The sequence below is a fragment of the Mus musculus genome, chromosome 1, assembly GCF_000001635.26.
Source record: "Mus musculus strain C57BL/6J chromosome 1, GRCm38.p6 C57BL/6J".
Lineage (NCBI taxonomy): Eukaryota > Metazoa > Chordata > Mammalia > Rodentia > Muridae > Mus > Mus musculus.
The window spans coordinates 62,511,007-62,532,523 of NC_000067.6; the positions used below are offsets into that span (position 1 = coordinate 62,511,007).

Consider the following 21,517-nt stretch of genomic DNA (forward strand, 5'->3'; position numbering starts at 1 on the left):
ACCCACACACACTCATCCAGCCCCACCTACCCCCCCACATACACATATGCACACACAAATGTACACATATGCTCACACACATACATGCATGCACGTGCACATATACAAATGCACACACACATGCACTTCCATACACACAGGTGCACACATATGTACACTTTCTCTTTACTGACTTTCAAAGATGGCCAAGTGATACAAGGTAGGAGCTAAGGAGTCCTCTTGGCTTCTGTATATTTTCTCTCTTAAGATATCTCATTCCCAAGAAAGAATGTTTTCTTTTTAATTTTATTTGGTGTTTAACTCCCAGAAACAGAAACCAATTAGGACAAAGCAGTCTGCCCAGAGGACCAGAATGGTGCTCACAGTTGCCAGCTTCTGCAGAATGCCACATGGTTATCAGCCCTGGGTGTGGATAACAGGGGGTTGGGGGGAGCAGGTACTATTTCTCCACCCCAGCCTAAGATTGCAAAAGTGGTGCCTATGGAACAAAGGGGACAGAAATGACTAGAAAAACCAGTAGCTACTTGGATGGCAGAGGTATTGATAACTGATATCCTAGGTCAGGGGAGAAAAGTAAGAAAGAAAAAAATTAAAATAATGACCAAAACCAAAGGGAGACATGGTCTATTGCTGGTAAGAGCTTGGGATGATCAGCTTTATTATTATATTGTAATCATATATTATTATTATATTGTAATCATATATTATTATTATATTGTAATCATATATTATTTTATAACTACATATCAGAAACTCCTTTGAAGCTCAGAGGCTTGAGCTCTGGGATAGGAATTCTCTCATGTAGCCCATGCAATTTCCCTACCATCTTATTTCCGTGCTGTCCCCCACTGTAGCCGTCAACCATCATCACTGTCAACCATTAAGCCTCTTTTCCCATTGATGAAGAGGGGTCACTTCCACAAATTTAGCACATTACCCCATGCAGTCTTCTGCTTTTCAAAGTGCAACTTAATTCTTAGTGTATCAGTTATAAGAAACACAAGCAAACTTAAAATTCTATTTATGACTCAGACAACGCACAAAGTAATGAGATTCTGTGTTATGGAAGCTGTCACATCTTGTCTCAGCCCTGTTGTGTCTAAATGTTCACTCCCTTATTAAGCTCCATTAGGGAATTTTACAATAGCAAATTGTTTATCTGCTCCTGGTTTTCTGCTGCCTGACAGTCGGGCACGTTTCACTCATTAATGTGGGTGATATTGTACACTGTTGGGAATAAAAATCAGGAGGAAAGTAGTGGGCACTGATTCCTTTCCTGTGTGTGTCATAATATTCACTTCTACGTTGATCTTGTTTACAAGTTGTGGTCCAGTCTCATATGTTTTTCTTTGTTAAAATTTGAATGATTTCCACCCCGCACTACCAAATGTTACATTTGTAAACTTAACCTTCCACCTCCCTTAAATTCCCCATGATGAAATTTTCTTGAGGTGTTAGATTTAAAATAATTTACATGTACAGCTTTGCTTATGACTTACAAAATGTGCTCATCTGAGTGTTCCATTTCATTTATACCACAATCTGGTAATAGGAGAAAACAGGGGACTGAATCTAGCAGAAGAAAAACCTTTCAGAGGACCACTTAACAAATGCCGCATTTCTACCTTAGCCTGGCCAGCTCTAATGATATGCACATGGACATGTTTTGTTATTTAAAGATAGATTGAAAGAGGCTTGCTATGTAGCCCATCCTGAACTTGAACTCATAATCCTCCTGCCTCAACACCCTGGGTACAGAGATCATAGGCCTGTTATACTACTGTGTCTCCTTAGTATACTTTTCTCTCATTTTTTTCTGAGTAGTTGAAAGTAAATTTAATAAACAAAGAAATTAAAGCAGGAAGAGAATCAAAATCAAGAATTCATGAGTTGTTAAATGCTTACATTTTAGAATATTTTCATCTATCATACTTTTCCTATGTATATCACTATATATGCAAATATGTCATTTGTAGGTATATAGGTATGCATGCATGTTTCTGAGATAGGAAGACTCGTGTAAACTAACCCACGTAATAATTATATCTATTTAATTTTACCTTCTGGCCTCTGTGTGCTAATCATTTGAAACTCTCAAAACATTGTATAAGACATTTCTATAATTGTACTACAACCTTTGTAAATTCTCCAATAAGCATGTATTTAAAACACTTTGCCACACAGCTTGAAACATATTGCTAACAATTTTCTAGAAAACAACGTTTCAACCAGTCATGCAAAGGAGTACTTCCGTAACCCCATTTGTGATAACTTGAGGATTACCACTTACTTTCTGACCTGTAAAACTTCGTTAATTTAATTGGTCAAAAGTAGCACCATGCTGTTTTTCTTTGAACTTCTGAATTTACCAGTAGGTTTAAGAGTTATGATAGACACTAATGCCTTTCATAGTTACCACTTGAAGTTCTTATTCTGCCTCAGTGGTCCATCCAGAGACTGGATTCTGGAGTAAATTTCTCTTTGCCACCATTCAACAGATCTATGTGAATTTATCAAGATGTATTAGGATGCAGGTTTTCATAACCTCCTTGACAAAAAGAGTGAGCGATGGCACACTTGGGCTTTTTATGTGCTGAACCAAGCCAGATCTGCTTAGATCTTGTTTAATTGACTCACCCTTCCCTCCAATAGAATAGCATCCTTTTGAGCAGAGTATTAAAAAAAAAAAAAAGTAGATACTGAGAGAAATGTCACTTCAGGGTCTGGACATTGCTATGACAACCCACCCTCCATCTATCACCCTTCTCATCAGCGTGCGCTGCACAGGAGACCCCTTTGCAATGTTTAATCTGAGAATTTTAATATTAAATATCTATTTGACATTGAAAGCTCACACCTTATTTGCTATTGTCAGGCTTAGTTGATAGACAGCTAAGTCAGTCTCTTTTTATAGTCCATTTCTGAAATGAAACCATAAATTTTGAAGCTGGGCTTCATCATTGCAGAGAAAAGCTTTTCCAGCCTATTGTTGAAATATAACAATTTTACAGGATTTATGAGGTCCAGATTCAGGAAGATCATTTGCCAAGCACTTAAGGCTGCTTTTGCTGCCCTTTGCTTTCTTTCCCCCTTAAAAATACACACAGGGAGGGGAAAACCATTAGAAAAGAAAAATTATCAAGAAGAGCCTACCGTATTCCGTACAAATGTCCTCCGTTTAAAGGAAGAGAAAAGTCCCATGCTTTGAGCATGGAGAGTGTGATCTGCACAAGGCTGTCTTTGGTGATGGGCAATTCTGTTGACATCTGTAAATGAGTGTCCATGACATCTGTCTTGGTAGTAAGTGACAGACCTCTGGTTCAGAGCAGCGTTTGCATTCATGATTAGAACACAAGTCTGCACCACAGTACTTCTAGGATTCTTTGAAGTCCTGCAATATGAGAACTCTCTGATTTGGTCATATTCCATTTAGCTTGCTTTATTGCTGTTAATTTTACACAGGGAAATAGATTCTCTGAAACTTGTGATCACAGTAGCTGTCAAGTGGTTGAAAATGAAGAAAACCACCAGACAGTGGCAGATGTATTAAACACTCTGGAATTACTAAATTAATGTAGCTCTTTGTCTTTGAAAGTTTTCATGTCCAAGGATTGGATTTAAACTAAAAGACAGAAGGAACAATCCTCAATTAGCTATCGCTTCAGCCAGACCCTGCATCATTGCAGTGTGTGGAGGGTGAGCCACCAGCAAGCACACCTAGGGAGATCGATCTCCTATTGGTTCATTTTGACTGCAAATGACTCACTTTAACATTTTTCCCTAACAAATGCACTAGCTAGAAGAGAGAAGTTCTCTTTTTAATTTTCTTTTCTCTAAAAGAACCACCGTGTAAAGCCATGTTAAGTAGGCTTCTCACTCCATTTGTTTTCCATCGCTATCCTTAATGCATGAGCTTCTGCTACCCTTTGAAACTATAAACAGCAGCAGTGAGATGGATGAAAAGTTGTGATGTTCTGTCTGTCAGATCCTTCTCCAGCTCAACATCGCCTTTCTGTATGGCACCTTCCCGTGCCTGATAATCTTCCTATGGTTCTTTTCCTTATTTTTCTTTTCTCTTTTCATAAGCATGGATAGATTTCAGGTTATCTTTTATATTCAAAAATACAATGTACAAGGACTTCCAAAACACAGTGTTGGTTCCCACCTGAACCATCTGGTTTTCCCATGAGACAAGGGAATAATTTATCGAATGCATTAACAGCAATTTCACCTGTTGGAAGGCTTAGCTCCTAACCATGTTGTTTGTCTTTCTTGGATTTCAGTTTGTTTGTTTGGTTGGTTTTGGACCAAAAAAATAAATAAAAATAAATTAACCTTTACCTTGAGCGTGCTGGCAGTGGAAGGAAAACATCTGTTATTTGTGGCAATGCTGTTTTCACATTTCTTTATATTTATGGGTGGATTCCAACTTGTATCTATGTGAAGACACTTCAAAGAAAATCCAGTAACTATACCTCTGGCTTTGTGATGTTCAAATTGCAGGGTTTCGAGCTTCAGCATGAAGCCTGATGTAGGTCTTGGTCGTGAATTCAGCAAATGTTTGCTTTTGTTCTTTAACTGTGATTCCCTTTACGTACAAGAGAAATGCACTCCGGGTTATTGCGTAATTAGTTATCTCAGATTCTTAGGCGTGGATAAGTGCACCAACTCAGAATCTGACTTGTATATTTTATAGCAACTCTGAATATTCTCTTTGGTACAGAGCAGAGGATGTGTGTGTAGAATCGTGGCTGCTGAATTTTTTATAGCTTCTCTCCCTTTGCCATTCTAGTGGCTGTCTCCTACAAAATTTGAGCCATACCTCATCTGTACAAATCCTCTTTTCATGTTCAGTTGCCCTGAAGGATACAGTTGTGGGATACGTCTAAGTGTCTTCTGTGAAGATTTGGAGGCCCTGGTTTAACAAAGCAGTAAAATGGATACTGCACAAAAGCTAGTGTAGAGGTAAACAGATGTCTTTTCTTGTCTGGGGACTCCTTTTCTGTGAAAACAGAAACAACAGAAATGAAATCACATGATTTTTGCTTTCCTTCTTATTCTTGTGTCTAGGGAAACAAAGGGGACAGAATCCAATTTTATGGTCCCTATGATTTCAGTATGGAGCATTATAATCTAGGAAACAGTATCCAGCTTAGCCCCTGAATTACCATGACTGAGACTGACTGTGTTTGCAGGGTAGGAGAATTCCGGAACAAGAGAGCATGAAGAAGAGATTGTGCCTGGGAAGCCCAGCTCACTACCCCAAGCCCTTCATAGGACTTGAAGATCTCCGTGTTTACAGCACACTGCTGCTTTCATAACTAGCCTACAGAGAGCGGACTCACAAGCAGTTGGGTGTCTTGTTGAGGCTTTCCAGTTGCTCTGAAAACCTTTGAGTCTTAGTCTGTTTGTCTAACCAATTCTCCTTAAAATAGTAGTCAAATTATGTCAAAGTATGGACTGCTGGATTGTAAACTAACTCAGAGCACCCATCGAGTGGGTGGGTTTCATGGTTTTCCAATACTTCTTGCAGACTGACTTCAAGGTGATGGGCATACCCTCTTCTTAACATCACAACCCATCCTTTTGCCCAGAGCTGAGCTTGACCAAACAATAGAGACTGCTTCTGCTTTCCAGGATATGGAGTGTAAGACTTCTGTTCAACAGCTCTCCCCAACCCTGCCCGAGGCTTCAACTACCTCTGCAGAGTGCTAGAAAGTGATATGCTTATTAGACAACTTTATTAATCAGAGTAGAGTGCTGTTTGGCAGTGAGATCTTAATGAGGATGAGGGACTAAATTTAACTCCGAGATAAAGGTCGGCCAGTGTTGCTAGCTTGCTTTTTCTATAGCTGTGAACTTGGACAATCTCACAGTTTCCAGACAGTTTCATCAAGGCCTACACATGCTATATTTAGTATGACATAGCCCAGAAAAGGTTTCCGATAACATCATTTCAGCATACACATGCATTCCACAAGTATTAATAAGCAAAGCACATTACTGCTTGGCTAGACCATTCTTATGGGAGCTGATGGCACCAAAAAAATGTTATAGCAATTGCTGCCTGAAGATAGCAGGCCATAAAAACATGTCACAGCAGAGATAACTTCAAAAACTGTAGAGAAAATTTGTATAAACAGTGAAATACCTGTGCACTCTGTGGAGATGGCAGAAAGATTTGCAGTAAGCCGTTAAGATATGCACAGTAGTGTTCTGCTTATGCACTTAGGGATGAAAAATAGTAACAAAAGGACAATACCCTCAGGCTGGTGCTCAACATGCTACTGAGTAGTTGTGGTCCTTTATGTCTCTCACATATACCACCACCACCCCCAACCACAGGACCTAGCCTCCCTCATCCTTAAAACCAAAGTCAATCCCTCCTGCTTCAAAGTCAAAGTCACTGCACACTGTCTTAAATGGCTCGCTTGTTTTCAACTCCCACAAACACTTATGAGGTAAAAGTATTTCAGGCGGGGACTCCGTACTAAGTTTTATAGAAGATATCCGAATGATCCAACACCTTGCAGCCCTCAGTCACTACTGAGGGGTAGACAAAGATTAAAAATATATAAAACATGTGAATTATTACACTACCAAAGAAAGAAGGGAAAGGGTCATAAGATTAGTGCCAAGTACTGTGAGAATTCCAGAGTAGAATGAAAAGAAATTTCCACCAGGAAAGGGCTGGGGACAAACCTCATGCTTGAAACCAAATGCACGTGAGTCTGCTTCTCTCCATCCTTATGGGTACCACTTAGCCTTCTTCTCCATTGTACACCTAATTCTATTCTGTATCTCAGACTTTGAGAAATGGTTTTCTCGTTGAATAAAATACCCTCCATTCTGTATTCCAAAGAAAATCCAAAATGGTCTTCTAAAGTTTTAATCTTATCCATGTTGCTTCCTGACTTAAAACCTGTTGTCAGCACATTAACCCTGAAGTAAAATTGAGAAATCTGACACATGGGACCAACTGACTCCAGCCCCATACTGCAGAAGGCCTGGGTTTAGAGATTGGAGAAATAGGGGTGGAAGAGTCTCTGAAGAGGTCTTTGGTTTTTAAAATCCAGCCTGCAGAGATCAGCGAGGGGCTGGAGGGCATTTTAACAGTTGTAAAGATACAACCAGCTTGCTGCCAGTCGAGATGGTGAGGCTAAGATGACAGATGATGAAAGGGGCACAGCTAAGGATTGCTTTTGAAAAGTCTGGTCAAGGGAGAAGGAAGGGAGAGAGAGACTAGCTAGAGAGAGGATTGGGTCTCCCAAACATAAGCCTTTCTTTCACAAAGAGCTTTTTATGGCTCCTCAGAGAAGAGAGCATAGTGGCTCTGTCCTTTGCAGGACAGCTTGGGTCAGTACCTGAGCTGACTGGGTAATGGAAGATGCTTCATTACCATAACAACAGAATGTGGGACTGACCTCTCCAGGCAGTTCCACCTTCCCAAGCCTATGGGCAGAAAGAGGAGATAAGAGCTACTTGGATGACCCTGTCATTTGGATGAGGGTGGAAAGCACTGACGTCATCAAGCTGTTGCCTTAATAGAGAAGCAAGACTTATTTCTCCACTGATGAGGATCTGTGGCACTCAGCAGCTGTTTGGGGTTTTATTTTACTTTTTTTTTTAAAGGCTGCCTCCACCCCCTCCTTCAGTCTTCTCTGGACTTACATCTGTCCTCCCAGCTGTGAGCCACTGAATCTCAGGGTGCCAAACCCAGGGAGACAAGTGGGGAGAGTGTACAAATAATAATTATGTGCTGCTTAAGTCTAAATCTCAGGCCATTGTGTGTCCACAGGCAAGGGCCTTACATTCAAGTGTGTGCTTCTGTCTCGCTTTCAGTGTCTGTCTGTAAACCTTGATGGTATTAAGCACGTGTTTTAATAAATATTTTGTTTGCTGTATTCCCATTAATATTCATAGGGAAGGGAGCACTTTGGGCTTTGTGATTTTCTAATAAACATTGATGGTGTTACTAGTTTGTACTGAGTATTCAGTATGCTCCATCAAAATGGCAGCTCTAATTAGGTTCCTTGAATTAGCTAATGGATTTTGAGAAAGATAGCTTAGAAAGCTCTTACAGCTGTCCAAGATATCCCTGCCATGGCAGAAAGACAAAAGGCCCCTGGAAGCTACAGACTTCAGAGCTTTAGAAATGCAGCTGACAGTTAAAAAGATAAATTGCATTCATATTTTTCCAGTGAAAGTCCTAATACTGAATTAATGTTATTCCTGTAGCGAGCATCCATTAGGAAACTCATTTTATTATAAGGATGCATTTTGACCATTAGCTCTTTCTTTAGCCCCTCTCCCACCCCTCCCTCTTCTCTCTCCAATTCCCTAGATATTTTGGATGTGGTATTTAAAAGCTGCTCCAGGAAGAGGAAATGATTCTTTTTGGGGGGCAGGTTATAAATTTAAGAACTCTCTTAGATATACAATAAGGATTCAACTTTTAAAGTAAGTCAAGTAATATAAAAAGAAATAACACGGTGATTCAATTTAAGCCCAGTGGCTTAGATTTTATGTGGAATTTGAAGAGAATCTGAGCTAGGAGGCAATGGGCTTATTTATACTTGGGTAAGAGATGATTTCATTGTAGACTAGGAAGCCTCTAATAAAGTGTGCTACTTCCTTCTTCCATGCTAATATTCAGTACACCAAATAATGCAGAGCCATCCAACTCGCCCTTTCTGTTTACATTCTCAGCATGGATGTTTCCCAACAAATAATGAATTTGAATGGCTATGTTGTATCTTTACCTATAGAGAAGAGCTGTGGCTTCTTTTTTTTCCCGATTAGTTAACAATAAAGTGCACAGCACAGTGTGCAACAGACATCCTGAAAGTTCCTTTTGGTTATATATGCACTTGGTAGATCTTTAATGTGTATCCACTCAGAAAATTAAGACCTGGTCCTTTTTCCTCTAAAAACTTTCATTTCTCTGGTAACATGGTGGACTCTTTAGGGAAACATTTCCTCGGTCATTAACTCCTAACTGTCCATTCCACTCTTGTCTTCATCATTTGCATCTTTGTGCTTCTTCTGTTTCCTCTGGCTGGCCTGCCTTTTGGCCTTTTCCCCACCTTATTAGTAACTTTACCAAACAAGGGACTGGTCTGCAGAAAGAATGTGAACTTTAAGTCAATTAATTGGGATATTATTTATAGCTCTGGGAAGAATGCTTGTTGAGAAAGAAAATAACATTGTTGGTTTAAACGAGATTTTTCTAAAAAAGTCATCCTTTGTGTTTGTTTTATCATATTCTTCCTAACCACTCATTTCTACAGATAATTGAGAGTTGACAAAAAAAAAAAGATGGTGGTTAATAAAACTGTTGGAACTAGCTAGAGAAGAAATATAGTGTCATTACTACATAGAGATGATAGATTGGAAAGCTGCTTTGCTCAATGATAAAAACAAAACAAGCACATTACTATGTGAATATATTCCTATATGTACATATGAATACATATATTCATATGTATGAATTTACATGAGTATATATGAATATATAAATAATATGTTCATTCCATGTTCCCCTCATGTGACTTCACCATAATGGATGGCAAAGGCTATACCTGACATCATGTTTATGGACAAACTGGCTACTGTCACTGAATCGACAGACTACTAAAAGCTGAGGCAGGCATGGCTTGAATTCATTTCACTGTGAGCTACTGAGTTCCATGGTTGGCAGCATAGTGCCTAATTGTCCTTCTTCTTTGGTATCTGCTGACTCATTCATTTTTCATATCTGTGTGGCAAGCTGCACACTCCTCCCTGGCAGATCTTCACACCACCATCTCCTCCCCTGAGTGGGGCACTAGCTATTTGTTAATTAAGATCCTGTGACTGCTTTTCCTTTAAAATGCCATGGAAAAGAAAAGTCCTTGTCAATCTCTAACAGAGTAGTTTCATTTGTTTTGTGTTGTGTTGCTTTAACTTTCTGACCCGAGATTTGGCAGCCAGTACCTTTCCCCTAATGGGAAATTTGTCACTGTATTAATGGTGTGTCAACCATCATCACCAGCTCATGGCAGATAAATAAGAGCTCTGCTTATAGAAAATCTTAAACATTTCAATGCCCCTCCCATTGTCTCAATCCTCTGTGGTCCTTGGTGTACAGCATCCAATCATTTGGGAGACAGGCAGGAGTAGAAGCTGAGTTTTGCTGATAATGTGGCCTGCTGTTAGATTTGAATTATATGCATACACACATATGCAGAAAAATCACAAAATGCAAGAAAACCCCATATAGGTCAAGGGTTCATCTTGCAGGTTCATTCTTCAAGGATGACCTAGGTGCAAACTCTGTTATGATGCTGTTGTTGTGCTGCTTGAAAGTCCCCCTGTCCCATTCAGAAGGATGTCTAAGTAAGATCTGTTCAAATCCTTCCGTTCCCACAGTTCCCTTACTACTCCTGCTCTGCCGTGACCAGCAGTGTTCCTTCCCTGTAGCTCCCCGTTTGCATGTTCCATTTCCTCCTTTTCTATGGCCATCCTCCCAGTCATGCCCATGTCTCCTCCTCTCCATGAGGCCTGACCTCCCCAAGTGGTTAATCACATCATCTGTAGAGCTGCGCAAGGACTTCGTTACACGACATGATACTTCCTCATGATAACTGCCACATTCTACTGTCATTATTTGTTTATGTCACATCTCCCCCCACTGGACTGTAAAGTCCCTGAGGATTAGATCTTGCTCTGAATCCTCCCGCTTGAGACAGAGGCATGGCCCTACTGGAGAAAAAGCAAAGTTCAATTGAATGTACTGGTCAGAAAAGAGCTGGTCACTGGAGAGATCCCATAAAGTCAGCCAAGGGCCAAAGTTTGATGTCTAGTAACTATTTTCTATTCCATGATGAAAAAAAGGTTAGTAATTCTCTAGCAAGGATTTTCAAGAACCCAAACATCTTTTAACAAATGAAATGATCTGTAAACCAAGGTAGTACTAACTATTCACAGTTCCATAATCACAGAGGTCAGGAGGGGAACAGAGAACACCTGTGTACCCAAGAGCACCTTCTATCCTGGAAAATGAGAGTTGTGAGATCTTGGACCCAGTGTCCTTCGGAGCATATGTAGATCTTCTTATGCAGCTCTTTGGATTCAAGAATCTATTTTGATTGGGTGGTTGCTGTAAGCATATTTAAAACTGCAGAAGATGTCAGGATTTTTACACTCAGATGTAAAAGAAATTAAATCAATCTAGATGCTCTCAAAACAAGTTATTAGTAAGTTCTTAGTCTGGTAGACCTAGTCATTTTAACAGTAATCATATCATTATCCTGCCAGTGAAATTACCTGTTTATCAGATTGTGAGATTCCACACCATATACAATCATTAAGAATCATTAGGATCTTCCCCCATGGTCACATAGCTGTGGTACAATGTACTTCAGCTATGTGGTTACATAGTTTGTTATGTGTGCTCTTTATAGATACTAAGGTAAGGACTAAGGTATACACACCCACACACCCACACACATCCACACCCACACATATATTGCTTTGCTTCTTGACATCTGGAATAGATCTAATGCATAATTTTTAGGTTCTTCCCCTTGAAGACCTTTTCTTTCTTTCTTTCTTTCTTTTTTTTTTTTTTTTTTTTTTTTTTTTTTTTTAGTATATTTTACTTTGTCACTTTTATTATTTTCCTAAATTCTTCTATTGAAGGATAAGGTGGGAGACAAGGCTTGGTGTGTAAGAAATTATAGTTTTGATTGCCTGGTGTACATGTAAGCTTCAGAATGTCCATTCAATTACAAAGTTACCATCCATGCACTGAATCATTAGAATTTTGTTAACTTTCCCTCAAAGATGTGTCATCTGTTACAGCTTACTTCCTTGGTATCCAAAGGGGAAGGCCTAGATGTCCAGATGTTGAGAATCAGTGGGTTGACAGCACTCCATGGTCCCCAGGGAGGAGAGACCATCTCCGTTGTTTCTTCTGAGGAAGAGGGGATTTCACGGAGGCCTAGGAAATTCCCAAGGTTTCATGGCCTGCAGCCCACAAAAGCTTGTTTTCCCAGAATGACCCTGAAAGCTTAATCCACATCTAAATGTCAGATATGTATTCTTAAAACTCAAGCTGTGTTTGATTTAAGCCTAGAAGGTAATAATTTTATCTTTCAGTTCCTGTAGCTGTTGGTGAGAGGCTCCTTGGAAGGGGTGTGTGTGCATATTATTATTAATTTGCTCAAGTATCGCGCACAGCCAAGCTTTCTTTCTCCTTGCTTTGTTCTTTGTTCAGCTAGAGAAGATGAATGTGAGCTACACACACTTTGTAGGTTTCTTCCATTCACCTGTTTATCTAGATTTTGTTCATTTTATTTCAGATTGTAAAATCCTTTGACAAAACTTTTAAAGTTTCAAGTGAAGTCATGTCTTAAAGTTGGTTTTCTTTCTTTCTTTTCTTTTTTTGGGTGTTTTTTTTTTTTTTGTGTGTGTGTGTGTTTGTTTGTTTGGTTGGTTGGTTGGTTTTTTGAGATAGGTTCTCTCTGTGTAGCCCTGGCTGTCCTGGAACTCACTCTGTAGACCTCGGACTCAGAAATCCATCTGCCTCTGCCTCCCAAGTGCTGTAATCAAAGGCATGCGCCACTACTGCCCAGCTTAAAGTTAGTTTTCAAAAGGTACGATATGATTTAAAATCTGTGTATATACAAAACTATCCTGGAAAGACACTACAGGAGAGTGCTATATTGTTTCCTACTTCTGTGCTCTCCCTAAACCCACCCAGTGTTGTTTCCTTCAGCTCTGCCGCAGCAGCAGCTAAATCCATTGGCTTGCCTGTACAGGACCATGCTGGACAAGTCTCAACCCTGGAATCCTGTACATGACAACATAAAACACAAATAATAAAAAGTTGTTAGGAACTGACACCAACTGAAGGAAACTAAGTTAGCTCCTATTCATGGGCATTTCAGTGGATGGAAAGTTGGATGAAAACCTGTCACTGTTAAAATGGCCAAAGCCTCTGGGGTTTTTGTTCAGTTGGCTTTATTGTTGTTTTGTTTTTGTTTTTGTTTTTTGTCTAAGTGATGATAAACTAAATACATCAATTAGATGGCAATCCTGAGGCAAGGTGTGTAAGAATAGCGGGATCTACCTGGACTGCAGCATGAGGCATGGTTCATTCATCGTCTTAAGCAGAAGACACAGCTCCACAGTGACCCACATCCATTCTTCTTCACATCTGTGTATACTTGTTAGGAAAAGACAGAGAGAGGAAATGAAAGGACAATTTTGCCACCATTCTGTGTGGATTTCTCAAGTATATTTTAAGATAGGTCTTTTTTTAAAAAGTAAACATTGGCATATACATCACTTAGTAAATTTTTCTATGATCCCCATGTACTTCATATCATTAATAAAATTGGCAAAATGCCTTGAAGCAATATAGATCATATATATATATAGATAGATATATGTAGATATATATGTGTATATATGAAAAATCTAGTATACATGTGAATTATTTAATATCACAAATACTTTACTATGTGTTTTAGAGGGAATATGTCTTTTATTTATTTTTTTAATTATATATTTTCTTTATTTACATTTCAAATGCTATCCTGAAAGTTCACTATACCCTCCCCCCAACCTGCTCCCCTACCTACGCACTCCCTCTTCTTGGCCCTGGCGTTCCCCTGTACTGGGGCATATAAACTTTGCAAGACCTAGGGGCTTCTGTTCCTGACAATGGCCGACTAGGCCATCTTCTGCTACATATACAGCTAGAGACACGAGCTCTGGGGGTACTGGATAGTTCCACCTATAGGGTTGCAGACCCCTTCAGCTACTTGGGTAATTTCTCTAGCTCCTCCACTGGGGGCCCTGTGTTCCATCCTATAGATGACTGTGGTTATCCACTTCTGTATTTGCCAGGTACTGGCATAGCCTCATATGAGACAGCTATATCAGGGGAGGGAATATAACTTAATAGTGTTCAAATATGAGTAATTCAGTAAAATTTCACGACTAAAACAAAATGGCTTCTGAAATCTGAATACAGCCAGCAGGGTATATTGTATAGAATGAGAATAACCTCCTGTCACAGACTTGTAAAAGTGAGTAGAAGCTGTGGAAACAACTCGTGTTATTGTTGAATTATAAATCATACGGCCAGTACCACTCTGCAGAGTTTCAGGGTGTATATTCACTCTGGAAGAGGAGATAGAGAAGCAGGGTGTTCTGACCTTAGAGAGCAGCCCTGTGTTGTCTCAGGTGATAAGGAGTGAGGTACAGTCATGCCTTTTATCTGAAGATATGACATCAATCTGGTGACAAATCTCAATCTTAACACTCCAAGGCAAGAGAATGTCACCCTTCATAAATCAATATAATTATGTTCAGGTAAATAGTAGCTGTGTTCATAGCAAGAGTGGAAGTGCTTACCATTATGCAATCAAAAGTGTCATGTCTATGTTCCACCACTATGGCTTGATTCACTGAGGTCAAGGTCCAGTCCAGGGTTCCAATTTCCAAGACAAATTTTCAAGCTGCAGAAGTCAGAGGGTCAGTTCATGTAGCTAGGATAGAAGTACCAATACATGGATCTCGAAGGAAGCAGATGCTAGAAGGAGCAAGGAGCCTGTTAAGAAAGATTTAAGGGTAGATTCACACTGCCATGGCAGAGTCAGGCTTGTCACAGCGTTGCATCTAGGTCAAATGCCACCAACACAGCTGTGGGAAGGACCAGGATCCAGCCTAAGCTAATGTAGCATCATGTTTTGTGAAGACTTTTCTCTTTCCTATGACCCTCATTTGAACATCACTTCCTCTGAAGCAGGTGTTCAAGTCCCCGCTCCGCTGCATCCTGGCATACACAGTAGGCTAGAGCAGCAATAAGAACACATACTGAGACAAACTTCTCAAAGTTGTATATTATTACAGCATGCTTTCCCACGGTTCTACCACCAACTTGTCACATGCTATTTCTATCTTAAGAAGCCTGACTTCTGTCTCCTGACTTCCTATGAGGTACACCTTCTGTGATAACTGAAGAAAGTAGTCATTGAAGAAAAAGAGAGTTCCCCATAGGAAAAAAAATGAATTGTTTGTTCCTAATGTAATTTGTCTTGTTTTGTTATGTTTTGCTTTTCGAGACAGTTTTTCTGTGTAGGCCTGGCTGTCCTGGAACTCACTCTGTAGCTCAGGCTGGCCTTGAACTAAGAGATCCACCTGCCTCTGCCTCTCAAGTATAGAATTAAAAGCATGAACCACCACCAGGCTTTGTTTGCCTTTTCACTAAGCACATCCATTTAATCAAGACATTTCAGTGCAGCCATGGCAAACACCAGGTTCTTAATTTCAGAGTAATTGCTTTAATCACAAAGCTACCTTAAGTTTGGTAGGAATCAAGTTTCCATATGGTCACAGTGAATTTTTATTATTTTAGGGGGAACTATTGGCAAAACAAGGGGAAAATGGAGAATACCAATTTTACCAAAGCTATTAGTATCAGAGCCTGGGTCCTGGCAGCTTTAACAAGCTATGCTAAGCCAACCATCCTCAATAGGCCAATTAATGAGACAAATAGTTCTAAAAAGCCAGAGGGGGAAAAAAAAGATTTATTTGATATAGCCAGTTGGCAAAAGAAACAAAGAGCTTCAGTCATCCCCAAGTCTATTTTATAAGCCCTGAGCATGAGATTTGGGTTTAAACAGAAGGCAAGAAGTACACATAACTAAGAAATCCTAGTCAAGGTGTGGTCCCACCCATCACCACAGTCTTGCATCCAGTCTCTCCTGCAAGATGGCCTGACAAATTGTCAGATAAATGTGAAATCTCCTTCCAAGACAAGGGCTCTCTCTGACTGGCACTTTTTGTCATTCTATCAGAATAACACTCTTGAGAAACTTCCAATTTCTTAGGGCTCATTGTTTCAATAAGTTGATAGCCAAAGGGAAGGACACAAGCATCTCTTTAGAGCGCCTTTCTCTGGTGAGCACAGTTACATCAGCACAGATAATAAGGGAGAATTTGAGAAGAAAACAGAAACAAGAATCCCAAAATGCTCTCCATGGATAGTCAGTTAGGGTCCCCAAATGTCACTGGATGCAAAATCAAAATATCTATGCAGGATGAAAATGCTAATATACGAATGGGCACTCTTTGGTGGTAGGATATAATAACATAGACATATTTTTCAGTAAATGTTTATATCAAATAATGTTCAGAGCTTTGGTGGGCAAAATGTAATTGGGAGAATTCTATAAAATTAAGCCCTCTTAAAATCAAGTATTTATTATTAAGTGTCTTTAGTATTATGGGCACACTATTTAAATGTATTTTCATCATAGAATATTAAATCTATACAGTACTTGTATAAATGCTGTGAGGCCTAAAGGGTGTATAAATCTAAATGTTTTTTGTATTAATGATCCTCAATACATACATAAGAATCTCTCAAAATTTTTATTGGGCAGGAATTTTTCTCCAACAAAACATAATAATTATGTTGATGATAATCTCTCTTAAGATGGATTTTTTTTTCAGAATCTTTTGTGGATTTTCAAGCATAGTTAGCAAAATGAAACTGCACATAGACAGAACTTGCCCTGCCCCAGCACTGGTTGCTTTCCCGCCCTGTGCCTCATCCACACACTGTGGCTTGCATGTGGGATCTTAGTCATATATGCTGATTTTCTTCTGCACCTCATTCAGTTTTACACCAGTTTCCCACATAAGCCTGTTAGTGATATAATATTAATTGCCCAGAAATGTCAGTCTGCAATCACTCCAACATCATTCCTCTAATGAATCCAGACTTCATCGCTTGTATTCCTATTACTTTAGCTACTTCTATTCCTATTTTTATAGCAAAGATCTGTGCAAATAAAAGAGTATCAAAAGGTATGCCTATAAATGTGCTGTGCTAAATTCCCTCTGTGTTGAAACGCCTGTGAACTGCTGTTCCAAAATGCCTGCTGCATTTTAATGCCTTTCTCCCAAGGCAACATGATATAGAAGAAACAGCTAGAGTTTTACAGGCACGAAAGCCTAGCCCAGCACTCTCCACTTGTGTTTCTCTACTTCTCTGAGCCCCAGTGTGTGAGTCGGGGGAATGCCGACAACACCATCCTCACAGATCTGAGTGGAGCTGGATAAGAAGCGCAGATCCCATGCCCCGGACAGCACAGATGCTCCATAAAGCCAGTTTCCTTTCTCCAGCCCCCGGCAGCAAGGACAGAGCAGAGGACTGTACTATGCTTAGGCTTATTTCTAAGAAGTGCTCCTATTCAGGAGATTATGAGCAAGAGTCAGTTTAGATTAAAAAAAAAAAGTATGTAGTGCCTTGGTGCGAAAGTTTTCACATATGATGGTCATTTCTGACTGTAGATAACTGCAAAGAAAATAAAACCCATTACAACAGTAAGCCCTGTCCATCTCAGCAGTGCTATAAGGAGGCCTGTTTAAAGATACATCTGCCTTTAAAGGCATAGGCTACGTAATTGGTAAGAAATCCTAAATAACACAAATGTATTTATATATGGCTTGAGTTCATTCAACATTCTAAGACCATTACTGGTCACCTACATAAAATAGATAGAGCTATTTTTTTTTTTAAGAACAGCCAGGCTCACCTGAGTGTGGTCATGCAGAACTATAATCCTTGCCCTGGTTTAGAAACAAGCAAGCAAGCAAGCAAACACTCAGAGGATGCAAACTCTGCACTGCCCAGACAACGAATACAGAAAGCCTACCTTCCAAGTAGTGACGAAGTTAGAGGTAAAGCGTCTAATCCTTTAAGGGGTTTGCATTACATAAGAACTTGATATCACTTCTGAGTATGTCAGCTAGGTTTCCCAGAACTCATGCTACTATGTTCGATAAAAGCAAGAAGATAGAATGATTGGCACCTAGGACCTTCAGGAGTCAACTCCAGTGCCCTAGCTTTAAAAGTCCATGATGTTTGGTGTCTACTAGAGACCCAGGTCTCTAAGATATAAGCAGAGATAGAAGAAAAGGGCTCTATTGTAAGTAGAAAGCTACAGGAATGTTTGGAATCAGATTCACCTTCTCTGTCATCTGTTAGCTGTGAGCCTCTTCATTTCAGTGAGCAGAATAACAAACCTTATCTTTCAGTATTCTTTCCAAACTTTGAGGTATTTCCCAAAGCTATTACATTAGAACTATAAAGTCCACTCAAGTGTCCACCCCTATAGTTGGTTAGTGGTTTTCTGAAGTTTTGACTTGAAAAGGATTCTGAGACTATCTATGGTCCTTCAATTGATTAGTGATGTGGCTTCTGACAAATAATATGAGTAAAAAAATCTGTATCAATATATTTATGGTATGAATTATAATAGTTGATACCATTGCTACAATGTGTGTATAAATCTAGCATCAAATCGCTCAATTTGCACAACTCCAACACAAAATAGAATCAATTGACTGGCATGCTTACAACACTATAATATGTAACATTTTATTAATTTAGTGATAAACATGTGTGTTATCTACTGAGAGTAGTTAAAACCTGAAATCAGCATAAGTGATTCCTAACGTTAACATATGAAAAAACACACTGTTGTTACTAATGGCAGGAAAAGGCTTAGGAATGGGAAAGGTAAGACAAAGTATTGAAAGGTAGTCTCAAGTTATGATAAAAGACTTGTGCTTTACTCCAAATATCATCTTAGAATATTCACACTTGGGAGAAGACACAGCATGTTTTGCATGGAGACCAAACCAGGCCTCTCCTGTTTTTTTACTGGGGCCAGATTTCTTTCCCAGGTAAATAGTCACGCTCCTGTCAGCCATAAGGGACGTATTTGAATCCTGAACAGCTGCTTTGATATTCTTGCCCTACTGTCTTATTTGAGAATGGCAATCTGATCAAACCCATATTTTTAAAATTCATATATTTATAGGCATATGGAAGAACAGTTTATAGTCTGCATATGATTTTCCCCCCACCACAAATAGAAGAATATTGTGGTGTTTGGTCCATTTTTAAAACAGCACCTTTCTCTCCTTTTTCTGTTTTCCTTTCTTACTGATGACTTCATTCCACTTGAATTCAATGCTTCGGTTTCTTTGGGGTAAACTAATAGATTATGTATGCGGTGTTTGCACCACGTTGATTGAACTCATCTGGTGAGCCTGAATGCTGCCTTCACATCCCTATAACCAGCAGAAGCCGGAGCATGGGATCCAGCCACCGCAGTCATCTTGTGTTACTGGGGAGCCCAGGCAGCTCTCAGAGGTGACACGCTCTCGCCACATGTGCTCCAGGAAAGCCTCGAGAGCCCTCATTGTCTTTGGGAGTTATCTTTTTTAATTAAAAAAAAGGAGAGAGGGGAGAATTAGAACTATTTTCAGAATTTTTACATATATCCTGAAGGAAAATAAAGGTCTGTGTTCCACTGCCCTCCCCTCTGCCCCCACAGCCCAAGCATTTGTCCTATTCTTTTTAAAGATTTACTCTTACTCTTTACTTACTATTGTACATGTGTATCTGTATGGGGTATCTGTATGGGGTACATGCTTATGTGTGCAGGTGCCCTCAGAGGCCAGAGGTGACAGACTCTCTGGAGTTAGAGTAGCTATGAACCTCCTGACGTTGGTGCTGGGAACCAAACCCAGGTCCTCCTAAATGCTGAGCCATCTTTCTGACAGGCTCTGTCAGGGTTCCCCCCCCCCCATTTTTTTTAAATCAAAAGTATTAGTTGTTGCTTAGTTGCCATCTCTGGTGTGCTCCTGAAGCCCAGTGGCCAGTGCATACTCAATAGCAAGAGACCACAGAGCCAACATGTGGCCACGCTCGCCACTACCTTGCCATCAAGTAGAAGACTGTGTCCTGCAAGCTTGCTATTTTCCTGCTTTCTTTTTATAACTTTTCAGTTTAATTTTCAAATACTTTGATTTAGACAGCTCACCTTTTTTAAAAATCAGATATCTTATTTAAATGTAAAAATTAACCATAATATGCAGAGGCCTTAATGACAGGCAAGGTTCTTCATATCAGGTGCTACCTACCTGTCCAGTCTTCATTTGTTCCTCTTTCCACAGTCCCTCCCATATAACTCATAACTGAAAGAGTGGTTCTTAGCCAAGGCTCAGGTCACCAGCATGAAGAAGGGGAAATATATTATCGGATATGTGTAGGAGACAGAACAAAGGCAGTTGGGACCTCTACTTGTCCAAATGTACTGACTGGGAAATGAATCCCAAAAGCAAGATTTGCTTGCTTTGTTCTCTCCCTACCTGAAATTGCCTCCTCTCGCCTACCCAGCCACTTACTGGCAATGTAGCCTCTAAATTTCAGCAAGATCAGTAGTTCTCAACCTACTAACACTGCAGCCCTTTAATACAGTTCCTCATGTCATGATGACTCCCAACCACTAAATTATTTTGTTGCTACTTCTTAACTGTAATTTTGCTACTGTTGTGAATCCTAATGTAAATATCTGATATGCAGAAGATCTGATATGCAATCCTCAAAGGGGTCACAAGCCACAGGTTGAGAACCACTGAGCTAGAGTGTCACCTCCTCTATGGAGTCTTCTACCATCACCTCCCATGGCCTGCTCTCACCCTGTCAAAACTTACACACTCATGTTCCCATAACCCCTGTGCAGATCACTGTTATAGCAACCATCCTCCTGGGTCCTAGTTTTCTGTAGGTCTTTCTGTCCTCTTCCTCCAAGAATGTGACTCTTCCAGGGAAAGAATGTGAACTGTTCATCTCTAGATCTTAACGTGAGGTCCAACCCAGTTGGACACTCAATCGTTAGATGAACAAGGGAAGGTCAAAGACAATTCAGACCTGTATCTCTGGATTATAAAGCCCAAGCAGAATCCTGAGTCTGTTAACATAACCATAACAAATCCATCCAAACTAAAAAGGGACTGCTAGCTGCCCAAAGTGGCACTGGGCAAGCTGTAAGTCCCAGGCAGAACAAGTGACTAACACAGAGAGACATGATCCGTAAACAAAGAACTCATTAGAACATAGAGATATCATCCACCTTCCCTTACTCTGTCTGTAACTTGTGGCTGTATCTTTCACCTTCTTTCCTTACCTATAGTCTGTCTTTACTCATATATTAATTTATATTCTGCTGTCACCCCACTCCCTAATACACACACACACACACACACACACACACACACACACACACAGACACCAAAAGTTCTCGAGTTTCTCTGAAAGGAATGCTGGTGCAGGTCAGCCAATCATCTGTCACATTCAACCTTCAGCTCAAACAACTGAGATTTGATCTCAAATAAGCAATGGCATTTGAAGGAATGAAATTCCCATATTAAAATTTAACCAAGCCCCTGTATATATGATCATAAGAAGAAAAGTGGACTGCTTTTAATTGCTCTAAGAGGTCAGGACATTATCTCACCTTCTCATTCCCAAAGCATTTATTAGTGCCAAGTTAGATGCTTTGACCCTTGGAATCAAATATGTGTGTGTATGTGTGTGTGTGTGTGTGTGTGTGTGTGTGTGTGTGGTGTGATGCCCTTTCTTTGCTCATTTTATTACTGATTT

At 39.9% G+C, this 21,517-nt stretch overlaps 1 protein-coding gene and 1 long non-coding RNA gene across 4 annotated transcripts in view; one reads left to right on the forward strand and one right to left on the reverse strand.

Annotated features, from left to right (window-relative positions):
- Pard3b (par-3 family cell polarity regulator beta) overlaps positions 1–21,517 on the forward strand; it is a 1,003,618-nt gene that overhangs the window by 872,340 nt on the left and 109,761 nt on the right. The gene's annotated exons all lie outside the window — the stretch shown is intronic.
- Positions 2,375–15,065, reverse strand: Gm34881. The gene is made up of 3 exons (XR_373442.4): positions 14,407–15,065; positions 13,115–13,210; positions 2,375–5,002 (listed from the first exon to the last, which is right to left on the reverse strand). It is a non-coding gene; the product is annotated as a predicted gene, 34881 (long non-coding RNA).